This window comes from Idiotropiscis lumnitzeri, chromosome 8, assembly GCF_059441095.1.
Source record: "Idiotropiscis lumnitzeri isolate Australia: NSW breed Sydney's pygmy pipehorse chromosome 8, RoL_Ilum_1.0, whole genome shotgun sequence".
Classification (NCBI taxonomy): Eukaryota; Metazoa; Chordata; class Actinopteri; order Syngnathiformes; family Syngnathidae; genus Idiotropiscis; species Idiotropiscis lumnitzeri.
In genome coordinates, this window is record NC_142398.1 from 3,300,001 (window position 1) to 3,310,000 (window position 10,000).

General features: G+C 48.7%; 4 non-coding genes across 4 annotated transcripts; all 4 read right to left on the reverse strand.

The window, feature by feature from the left end:
- Window positions 1-82: 82 nt before the first annotated feature.
- Window positions 83-201, reverse strand: LOC148331710 (5S ribosomal RNA). Its single transcript, XR_015844897.1, has one exon. It is a non-coding gene; the product is annotated as a 5S ribosomal RNA (ribosomal RNA).
- A 1,015-nt stretch (window positions 202-1,216) lies between these two features.
- Window positions 1,217-1,335, reverse strand: LOC148331711 (5S ribosomal RNA). Its single transcript, XR_015844898.1, has one exon. It is a non-coding gene; the product is annotated as a 5S ribosomal RNA (ribosomal RNA).
- A 3,590-nt stretch (window positions 1,336-4,925) lies between these two features.
- LOC148331712 (5S ribosomal RNA) lies at window positions 4,926-5,044 on the reverse strand. Its single transcript, XR_015844892.1, has one exon. It is a non-coding gene; the product is annotated as a 5S ribosomal RNA (ribosomal RNA).
- Window positions 5,045-8,634: 3,590 nt separating this feature from the next.
- On the reverse strand, window positions 8,635-8,753 carry LOC148331713 (5S ribosomal RNA). Its single transcript, XR_015844893.1, has one exon. It is a non-coding gene; the product is annotated as a 5S ribosomal RNA (ribosomal RNA).
- Between the last annotated feature and the right edge of the window lie 1,247 nt (window positions 8,754-10,000).

The window sequence follows — 10,000 nt, forward strand, 5'->3', positions numbered from 1 at the left end:
TGGAAATTTATAAAAAAGCAGCTCGCATACTTGCTTACATTTGTTAGAGTTTTTTTATTTTATTTTTTTTTTGCGGTTCAAAAGCTTACAGCACCTGGTATTCCCAGGCGGTCTCCCATCCAAGTACTAACCAGGCCCGACCCGGCTTAGCTTCCGAGATCGGACGAGATCGGGCGAGCTCAGGGTAGTATGGCCGTAAGCGACAATTCCTTTCAAAATTTTGCATTTTATACATGTGGTCTTTATTGTGGCAAATACTTCAATCCAAAAAGACGTAACAAGAATCTGAAACTATAACCACAGTCACAAATGTGTAACAACAATCTACAATGCATGATTGAAGTCACAGATATATGACAAATATCAGCAAATGTGTACAATGATTTGTTGGCACATACACATGGTTAAATGCGGACAAAAATCCGAATAGATGGGCGACCTGTAAAAACGGGACCTTTTGATTGGCTGTGTTCTTAGAGGTGACGTTTGCTACAGTCCTGCCGCGGACGACTCGCAAATGCGTGTGCTGATTTGCAAATGCGTGTCAGGAGACTTGTGTGTGGCTCCGTAGCTACACGATCGGACCACATGGGGGCACTAATATTATACCAGCCCCGTACCACCAATATATACACCAAGAACATGGGGGGGCGTTCACTGCTATCCACCCATGGTCATGTACCATTTATTTGACATTATTTAAATTAAATTGGAATAAATGGAAGAATAAAGTGGAACTAATAAAATAAGAACCAATGATATAACCAGTGAAGCTAAAAAAAATGAATGAAGCTTCTCCACACCTGCTAATTGCCACATTAACTATACTTCCCTTTATTGCATTCAGTAAACACCATTTTTTAAAATTGATTCATTAACTTTTTATTTAGTAAACACTGACTGCACCAACCCAACCGGACTGCATCGGGTCATCTGCCTGCTACACCTGTAGACTACGAGAGTCCCCTTTTGGTCTTAATGTGGAGCTCCGGAGCCACACTCAAGTCTCCAGACACGCATTTGCAAATTGCCACACGCATTTGCGAGTCGTCCACGGCGAGACTGTAGCAACACCCAAAGGCAGGGGACGCTGAATGTTGGCATTTTGTGCTCTCAGCCTGTCAGGCGAATATGTGGAAATTTATAAAAAAGCAGCTCGCATACTTGCTTACATTTGTTAGAATTTTTTAAATTTTTTTTTTTTTTGCGGTGCAAAAGCTTACAGCACCTGGTATTCCCAGGCGGTCTCCCATCCAAGTACTAACCAGGGCCGACCCTGCTTAGCTTCCGAGATCGGACGAGATCGGGCGTGCTCAGGGTAGTATGGCCATAAGCGACAATTCCGTTCAAAATTTTGCATTTTATACATGTGGTCTTTATTGTGGCAAATACTTCAATCCAAAAATACGTAACAAGAATCTGAAACTATAACCACAGTCACAAATGTGTAACAACAATCTACAATGCATGATTGAAGTCACAGATATATGACAAATATCAGCAAATGTGTACAATGATTTGTTGGCACATACACATGGTTAAATGCGGACAAAAATCCGTATAGATGGGCGACCTGTAAAAACGGGACCTTTTGATTGGCTGTGTTCTTAGAGGTGACGTTTGCTACAGTCCTGCCGTGGACGACTCGCAAATGCGTGTGCTGATTTGCAAATGCGTGTCAGGAGACTTGTGTGTGGCTCCGTAGCTACACGATCGGACCACATGGGGGCACTAATATTATACCAGCCCCGTACCACCAATATATACACCAAGAACATGGGGGGGCGTTCACTGCTATCACCCATGGTCATGTACCATTTATTTGACATTATTTAAATTAAATTGGAATAAATGGAAGAATAAAGAATAGAATAGAAATAGAATAGAAATCCCTTTATTGTCATTGTACTCAAGTGTGCAACGAGATTAGAGGGCTCCCCTCTCCAGTGCAATACAACAATAATACAGACAAATATATAAATTAGATAAATAAAGAAGACAGTGCAATGGAATTCAGTACTGAATAGGGCATATAGAAACACATCACAATGCTGTTTTGCAAGGTTAGGGTGGTCTCGTGTGTGTGTGAGAGTTCAGTATGGAGATGGCTCTCGGAAAGAAACTGTTTCTCAGTCTATTGGTCCTTGATTTGATGCATCTGTAGCGCCTGCCAGAGGGCAACAGGTCGAACAGGTGTGAGTTTGGGTGGGTATTGTCTTTGACGATGTTGAGAGCCCTTCTGAGGCACCGGGCGGTGTAGATGTCCGACAGTGAGGGGAGAGGGCAGCCAATAATCCTTTGCGCTGTTTTGACTGTCCTCTGGAGCCTCACTCTGTCCGCCTCAGTGCAGCCGCTGTACCAGGTGGAGACACAGTACGTCAGCAGGCTCTCGATGGACGAGTGGTAGAAGGCCAGCAGCAGCTTCCTGTCCAGGTTGAATTTCCTGAGGACTCTCAGGAAGTGCAGACGTTGGCGGACCTTCTTTACCACTGCTGTGGTGTTGTGACTCCAAGAAAGGTCATCGGAGATCGGAGATCTGTACTCCCAGGAACTTGAACGTGTGGACCCTCTCCACACACACGCCTTCGATGCAGAGGGGGGGCGGCAGCGTCTTGTTCCTCCTGAAGTCGACGACAATCTCCTTTGTTTTTGCAGTGTTAAGGTGCAGTCTGTTGTCCTTGCACCAAGTTGTCAGTCTCTTTACCTCCTCTCTGTAGGCTGTCTCGTCACCTTCCGAGATCAGACCGACCACTGTCGTGTCGTCAGCAAACTTGACGATGGTGTTGTTGCCGTGGGCCGGGCTGCAGTCGTAGGTGTAGAGGGCGTACAGGAGAGGGCTCAGCACGCATCCTTGGGGGGAACCGGTGCTCAGCATGAGGGTGGAGGACGTGTAGGGGCCGAGCAACACAGTCTGGGGTCTGTTGGTCAGAAAGTCCTTAATCCAGATGCGTGTGAGGGCAGGGAGGCCGAGAGTGTCCAGTTTGGCGACGAGGATGTCTGGGATGATCGTGTTGAATGCCGAGCTGTAGTCCACAAAGAGCATCCTTGCATAGCTCTGCTGTCGTTCCAGGTGGCCCAGCACAACATGCAGAGCAGTGTCGATGGCGTCCTCAGTGGATCTGTTAGCCCGGTATGCAAACTGGTAGGGGTCCAGAGTGGGAGGAAGGCAGTCCCTGATGTGCTGGAGAACCAGCCTCTCGAAGCACTTCATGATGACTGGTGTGAGAGCAACAGGACGGTAGTCATTCAGGTGGACGGCTGGTGACTTTTTGGGGAACGGAATAATGGTGGAAGTTTTCAAGCAGGAGGGGATGACTGCTTGAGCCAGGGAGCGGTTGAAGATCCTGCAGAAAACATGTGACAGTTGGTGGGCACATGCTCTGAGGACCTTGCCTGGTATTCCGTCGGGTCCAGTAGCTTTCCTGGGGTTGACCGCCAGGAGCGCGCGCCTCACATCGTGTTCCTCTACGATGAGTGGGGGGGAGTCTGAGCTTGAAGTGCGGGGGTGTGACGGTTGGGGCGAGCGAAGAAGCAGTTAAGCTCCTCTGCCAGCGATGCACTCGGGTCTACAGAGGTCGTGCTGCTGCCACGGAAGTTGGTGATGCTCCGTAGACCCTGCCACACCTCCCGTGGTCTGTTACTGGCAAGGTGGGCCTCCAGCCTCCCCTTGTAGGTTGCCTTGGCTAGCTTGATGCCTTTGCTCAGGTCAGCACGAGCCACCCTGTACTGGGCTTTGTCGCCTGACCTGAAAGCAGCGTCACGGGCCTTGAGGAGAGAGCGAACCCTGCTGGACATCCAGGGCTTCGCATTTGGGAAGGTCCGTATAGTCTTATGTTGGGACACAGTTTCCATGCAGAACTTGATGTAGTCCAGTACACAATGCGTGTAGACATCAAGGTCCTGATGATCAAAGAGGTCCCAGTTTGTGTCATGAAAGCAGTCCTGTAATTCACTCATGGCGTCGTCACGCCAGGTTTTCACAGTCTTTGTGGTAGGCCTGAATCTGCGCCTGAGAGGGGTGTACGCAGGTGCGAGCTGCAAGGACAGGTGGTCTGACTGGCCGAGAGGGGCGAGTTGGAGGGCTCTGTATGCGTGCTTGATGTTCGAGTACACATGGTCGAGAGTGTTGTCTCCCCTCGTTGGGCACTTGACATGCTGGTGAAACTCTGGGAGTACAGTCTTTAAATTGGCCTTATTAAAGTCTCCCGCTACTACGTGAACGCCATCAGGGTGGGCCCGCTGATGTTTATTGATGACGCACGCGAGTAGCGAGAGCGCCGTGCTAGTGCTAGCGTCGGGAGGGATGTAAACAGCTGTGACAATCACTACCGTTAGCTCCCTCGGGAGAAAATAAGGCCGGCATTTAACGGACATGAACTCGATGTCGGGGGAAGAGTGCTTCTCGACGATCGTGCTATCGCCGCACCAGTTCTCATGCACGTGGAACTAATAAAATAAGAACCAATGATATAACCAGTGAAGCTAAAAAAAATGAATGAAGCTTCTCCACACCTGCTAATTGCCACATTAACTATACTTCCCTTTATTGCATTCAGTAAACACCATTTTTTAAAATTGATTCATTAACTTTTTATTTAGTAAACACTGACTGCACCAACCCAACCGGACTGCATCGGGTCATCTGCCTGCTACACCTGTAGACTACGAGAGTCCCCTTTTGGTCTTAATGTGGAGCTCCGGAGCCACACTCAAGTCTCCAGACACGCTTTTGCAAATTGCCACACGCATTTGCGAGTCGTCCACGGCGAGACTGTAGCAACACCCAAAGGCAGGGGAAGCTGAATGTTGGCATTTTGTGCTCTCAGCCTGTCAGGCGAATATGTGGAAATTTATAAAAAAGCAGCTCGCATACTTGCTTACATTTGTTAGAGTTTTTTTATTTTTTTTTTTTTTTGCGGTGCAAAAGCTTACAGCACCTGGTATTCCCAGGCAGTCTCCCATCCAAGTACTAACCAGGCCCGACCCTGCTTAGCTTCCAAGATCGGACGAGATCGGGCGTTCTCAGGGTAGTATGGCCGTAAGCGACAATTCCTTTCAAAATTTTGCATTTTATACATGTGGTCTTTATTGTGGCAAATCCTTCAATCCAAAAATACGTAACAAGAATCTGAAACTATAACCACAGTCACAAATGTGTAACAACAATCTACAATGCATGATTGAAGTCACAGATATATGACAAATATCAGCAAATGTGTACAATGATTTGTTGGCACATACACATGGTTAAATGCGGACAAAAATCCGTATAGATGGGCGACCTGTAAAAACGGGACCTTTTGATTGGCTGTGTTCTTAGAGGTGACGTTTGCTACAGTCCTGCCGTGGACGACTCGCAAATGCGTGTGCTGATTTGCAAATGCGTGTCAGGAGACTTGTGTGTGGCTCCGTAGCTACACGATCGGACCACATGGGGGCACTAATATTATACCAGCCCCGTACCACCAATATATACACCAAGAACATGGGGGGGCGTTCACTGCTATCACCCATGGTCATGTACCATTTATTTGACATTATTTAAATTAAATTGGAATAAATGGAAGAATAAAGAATAGAATAGAAATAGAATAGAAATCCCTTTATTGTCATTGTACTCAAGTGTGCAACGAGATTAGAGGGCTCCCCTCTCCAGTGCAATACAACAATAATACAGACAAATATATAAATTAGATAAATAAAGAAGACAGTGCAATGGAATTCAGTACTGAATAGGGCATATAGAAACACATCACAATGCTGTTTTGCAAGGTTAGGGTGGTCTCGTGTGTGTGTGAGAGTTCAGTATGGAGATGGCTCTCGGAAAGAAACTGTTTCTCAGTCTATTGGTCCTTGATTTGATGCATCTGTAGCGCCTGCCAGAGGGCAACAGGTCGAACAGGTGTGAGTTTGGGTGGGTATTGTCTTTGACGATGTTGAGAGCCCTTCTGAGGCACCGGGCGGTGTAGATGTCCGACAGTGAGGGGAGAGGGCAGCCAATAATCCTTTGCGCTGTTTTGACTGTCCTCTGGAGCCTCACTCTGTCCGCCTCAGCGCAGCCGCTGTACCAGGTGGAGACACAGTACGTCAGCAGGCTCTCGATGGACGAGTGGTAGAAGGCCAGCAGCAGCTTCCTGTCCAGGTTGAATTTCCTGAGGACTCTCAGGAAGTGCAGACGTTGGCGGACCTTCTTTACCACTGCTGTGGTGTTGTGACTCCAAGAAAGGTCATCGGAGATCGGAGATCTGTACTCCCAGGAACTTGAACGTGTGGACCCTCTCCACACACACGCCTTCGATGCAGAGGGGGGGCGGCAGCGTCTTGTTCCTCCTGAAGTCGACGACAATCTCCTTTGTTTTTGCAGTGTTAAGGTGCAGTCTGTTGTCCTTGCACCAAGTTGTCAGTCTCTTTACCTCCTCTCTGTAGGCTGTCTCGTCACCTTCCGAGATCAGACCGACCACTGTCGTGTCGTCAGCAAACTTGACGATGGTGTTGTTGCCGTGGGCCGGGCTGCAGTCGTAGGTGTAGAGGGCGTACAGGAGAGGGCTCAGCACGCATCCTTGGGGGGAACCGGTGCTCAGCATGAGGGTGGAGGACGTGTAGGGGCCGAGCAACACAGTCTGGGGTCTGTTGGTCAGAAAGTCCTTAATCCAGATGCGTGTGAGGGCAGGGAGGCCGAGAGTGTCCAGTTTGGCGACGAGGATGTCTGGGATGATCGTGTTGAATGCCGAGCTGTAGTCCACAAAGAGCATCCTTGCATAGCTCTGCTGTCGTTCCAGGTGGCCCAGCACAACATGCAGAGCAGTGTCGATGGCGTCCTCAGTGGATCTGTTAGCCCGGTATGCAAACTGGTAGGGGTCCAGAGTGGGAGGAAGGCAGTCCCTGATGTGCTGGAGAACCAGCCTCTCGAAGCACTTCATGATGACTGGTGTGAGAGCAACAGGACGGTAGTCATTCAGGTGGACGGCTGGTGACTTTTTGGGGAACGGAATAATGGTGGAAGTTTTCAAGCAGGAGGGGATGACTGCTTGAGCCAGGGAGCGGTTGAAGATCCTGCAGAAAACATGTGACAGTTGGTGGGCACATGCTCTGAGGACCTTGCCTGGTATTCCGTCGGGTCCAGTAGCTTTCCTGGGGTTGACCGCCAGGAGCGCGCGCCTCACATCGTGTTCCTCTACGATGAGTGGGGGGGAGTCTGAGCTTGAAGTGCGGGGGTGTGACGGTTGGGGCGAGCGAAGAAGCAGTTAAGCTCCTCTGCCAGCGATGCACTCGGGTCTACAGAGGTCGTGCTGCTGCCACGGAAGTTGGTGATGCTCCGTAGACCCTGCCACACCTCCCGTGGTCTGTTACTGGCAAGGTGGGCCTCCAGCCTCCCCTTGTAGGTTGCCTTGGCTAGCTTGATGCCTTTGCTCAGGTCAGCACGAGCCACCCTGTACTGGGCTTTGTCGCCTGACCTGAAAGCAGCGTCACGGGCCTTGAGGAGAGAGCGAACCCTGCTGGACATCCAGGGCTTCGCATTTGGGAAGGTCCGTATAGTCTTATGTTGGGACACAGTTTCCATGCAGAACTTGATGTAGTCCAGTACACAATGCGTGTAGACATCAAGGTCCTGATGATCAAAGAGGTCCCAGTTTGTGTCATGAAAGCAGTCCTGTAATTCACTCATGGCGTCGTCACGCCAGGTTTTCACAGTCTTTGTGGTAGGCCTGAATCTGCGCCTGAGAGGGGTGTACGCAGGTGCGAGCTGCAAGGACAGGTGGTCTGACTGGCCGAGAGGGGCGAGTTGGAGGGCTCTGTATGCGTGCTTGATGTTCGAGTACACATGGTCGAGAGTGTTGTCTCCCCTCGTTGGGCACTTGACATGCTGGTGAAACTCTGGGAGTACAGTCTTTAAATTGGCCTTATTAAAGTCTCCCGCTACTACGTGAACGCCATCAGGGTGGGCCCGCTGATGTTTATTGATGACGCACGCGAGTAGCGAGAGCGCCGTGCTAGTGCTAGCGTCGGGAGGGATGTAAACAGCTGTGACAATCACTACCGTTAGCTCCCTCGGGAGAAAATAAGGCCGGCATTTAACGGACATGAACTCGATGTCGGGGGAAGAGTGCTTCTCGACGATCGTGCTATCGCCGCACCAGTTCTCATGCACGTGGAACTAATAAAATAAGAACCAATGATATAACCAGTGAAGCTAAAAAAAATGAATGAAGCTTCTCCACACCTGCTAATTGCCACATTAACTATACTTCCCTTTATTGCATTCAGTAAACACCATTTTTTAAAATTGATTCATTAACTTTTTATTTAGTAAACACTGACTGCACCAACCCAACCGGACTGCATCGGGTCATCTGCCTGCTACACCTGTAGACTACGAGAGTCCCCTTTTGGTCTTAATGTGGAGCTCCGGAGCCACACTCAAGTCTCCAGACACGCTTTTGCAAATTGCCACACGCATTTGCGAGTCGTCCACGGCGAGACTGTAGCAACACCCAAAGGCAGGGGAAGCTGAATGTTGGCATTTTGTGCTCTCAGCCTGTCAGGCGAATATGTGGAAATTTATAAAAAAGCAGCTCGCATACTTGCTTACATTTGTTAGAGTTTTTTTATTTTTTTTTTTTTTTGCGGTGCAAAAGCTTACAGCACCTGGTATTCCCAGGCAGTCTCCCATCCAAGTACTAACCAGGCCCGACCCTGCTTAGCTTCCAAGATCGGACGAGATCGGGCGTTCTCAGGGTAGTATGGCCGTAAGCGACAATTCCTTTCAAAATTTTGCATTTTATACATGTGGTCTTTATTGTGGCAAATCCTTCAATCCAAAAATACGTAACAAGAATCTGAAACTATAACCACAGTCACAAATGTGTAACAACAATCTACAATGCATGATTGAAGTCACAGATATATGACAAATATCAGCAAATGTGTACAATGATTTGTTGGCACATACACATGGTTAAATGCGGACAAAAATCCGTATAGATGGGCGACCTGTAAAAACGGGACCTTTTGATTGGCTGTGTTCTTAGAGGTGACGTTTGCTACAGTCCTGCCGTGGACGACTCGCAAATGCGTGTGCTGATTTGCAAATGCGTGTCAGGAGACTTGTGTGTGGCTCCGTAGCTACACGATCGGACCACATGGGGGCACTAATATTATACCAGCCCCGTACCACCAATATATACACCAAGAACATGGGGGGGCGTTCACTGCTATCACCCATGGTCATGTACCATTTATTTGACATTATTTAAATTAAATTGGAATAAATGGAAGAATAAAGAATAGAATAGAAATAGAATAGAAATCCCTTTATTGTCATTGTACTCAAGTGTGCAACGAGATTAGAGGGCTCCCCTCTCCAGTGCAATACAACAATAATACAGACAAATATATAAATTAGATAAATAAAGAAGACAGTGCAATGGAATTCAGTACTGAATAGGGCATATAGAAACACATCACAATGCTGTTTTGCAAGGTTAGGGTGGTCTCGTGTGTGTGTGAGAGTTCAGTATGGAGATGGCTCTCGGAAAGAAACTGTTTCTCAGTCTATTGGTCCTTGATTTGATGCATCTGTAGCGCCTGCCAGAGGGCAACAGGTCGAACAGGTGTGAGTTTGGGTGGGTATTGTCTTTGACGATGTTGAGAGCCCTTCTGAGGCACCGGGCGGTGTAGATGTCCGACAGTGAGGGGAGAGGGCAGCCAATAATCCTTTGCGCTGTTTTGACTGTCCTCTGGAGCCTCACTCTGTCCGCCTCAGCGCAGCCGCTGTACCAGGTGGAGACACAGTACGTCAGCAGGCTCTCGATGGACGAGTGGTAGAAGGCCAGCAGCAGCTTCCTGTCCAGGTTGAATTTCCTGAGGACTCTCAGGAAGTGCAGACGTTGGCGGACCTTCTTTACCACTGCTGTGGTGTTGTGACTCCAAGAAAGGTCATCGGAGATCGGAGATCTGTACTCCCAGGAACTTGAACGTGTGGACCCTCTCCACACACACG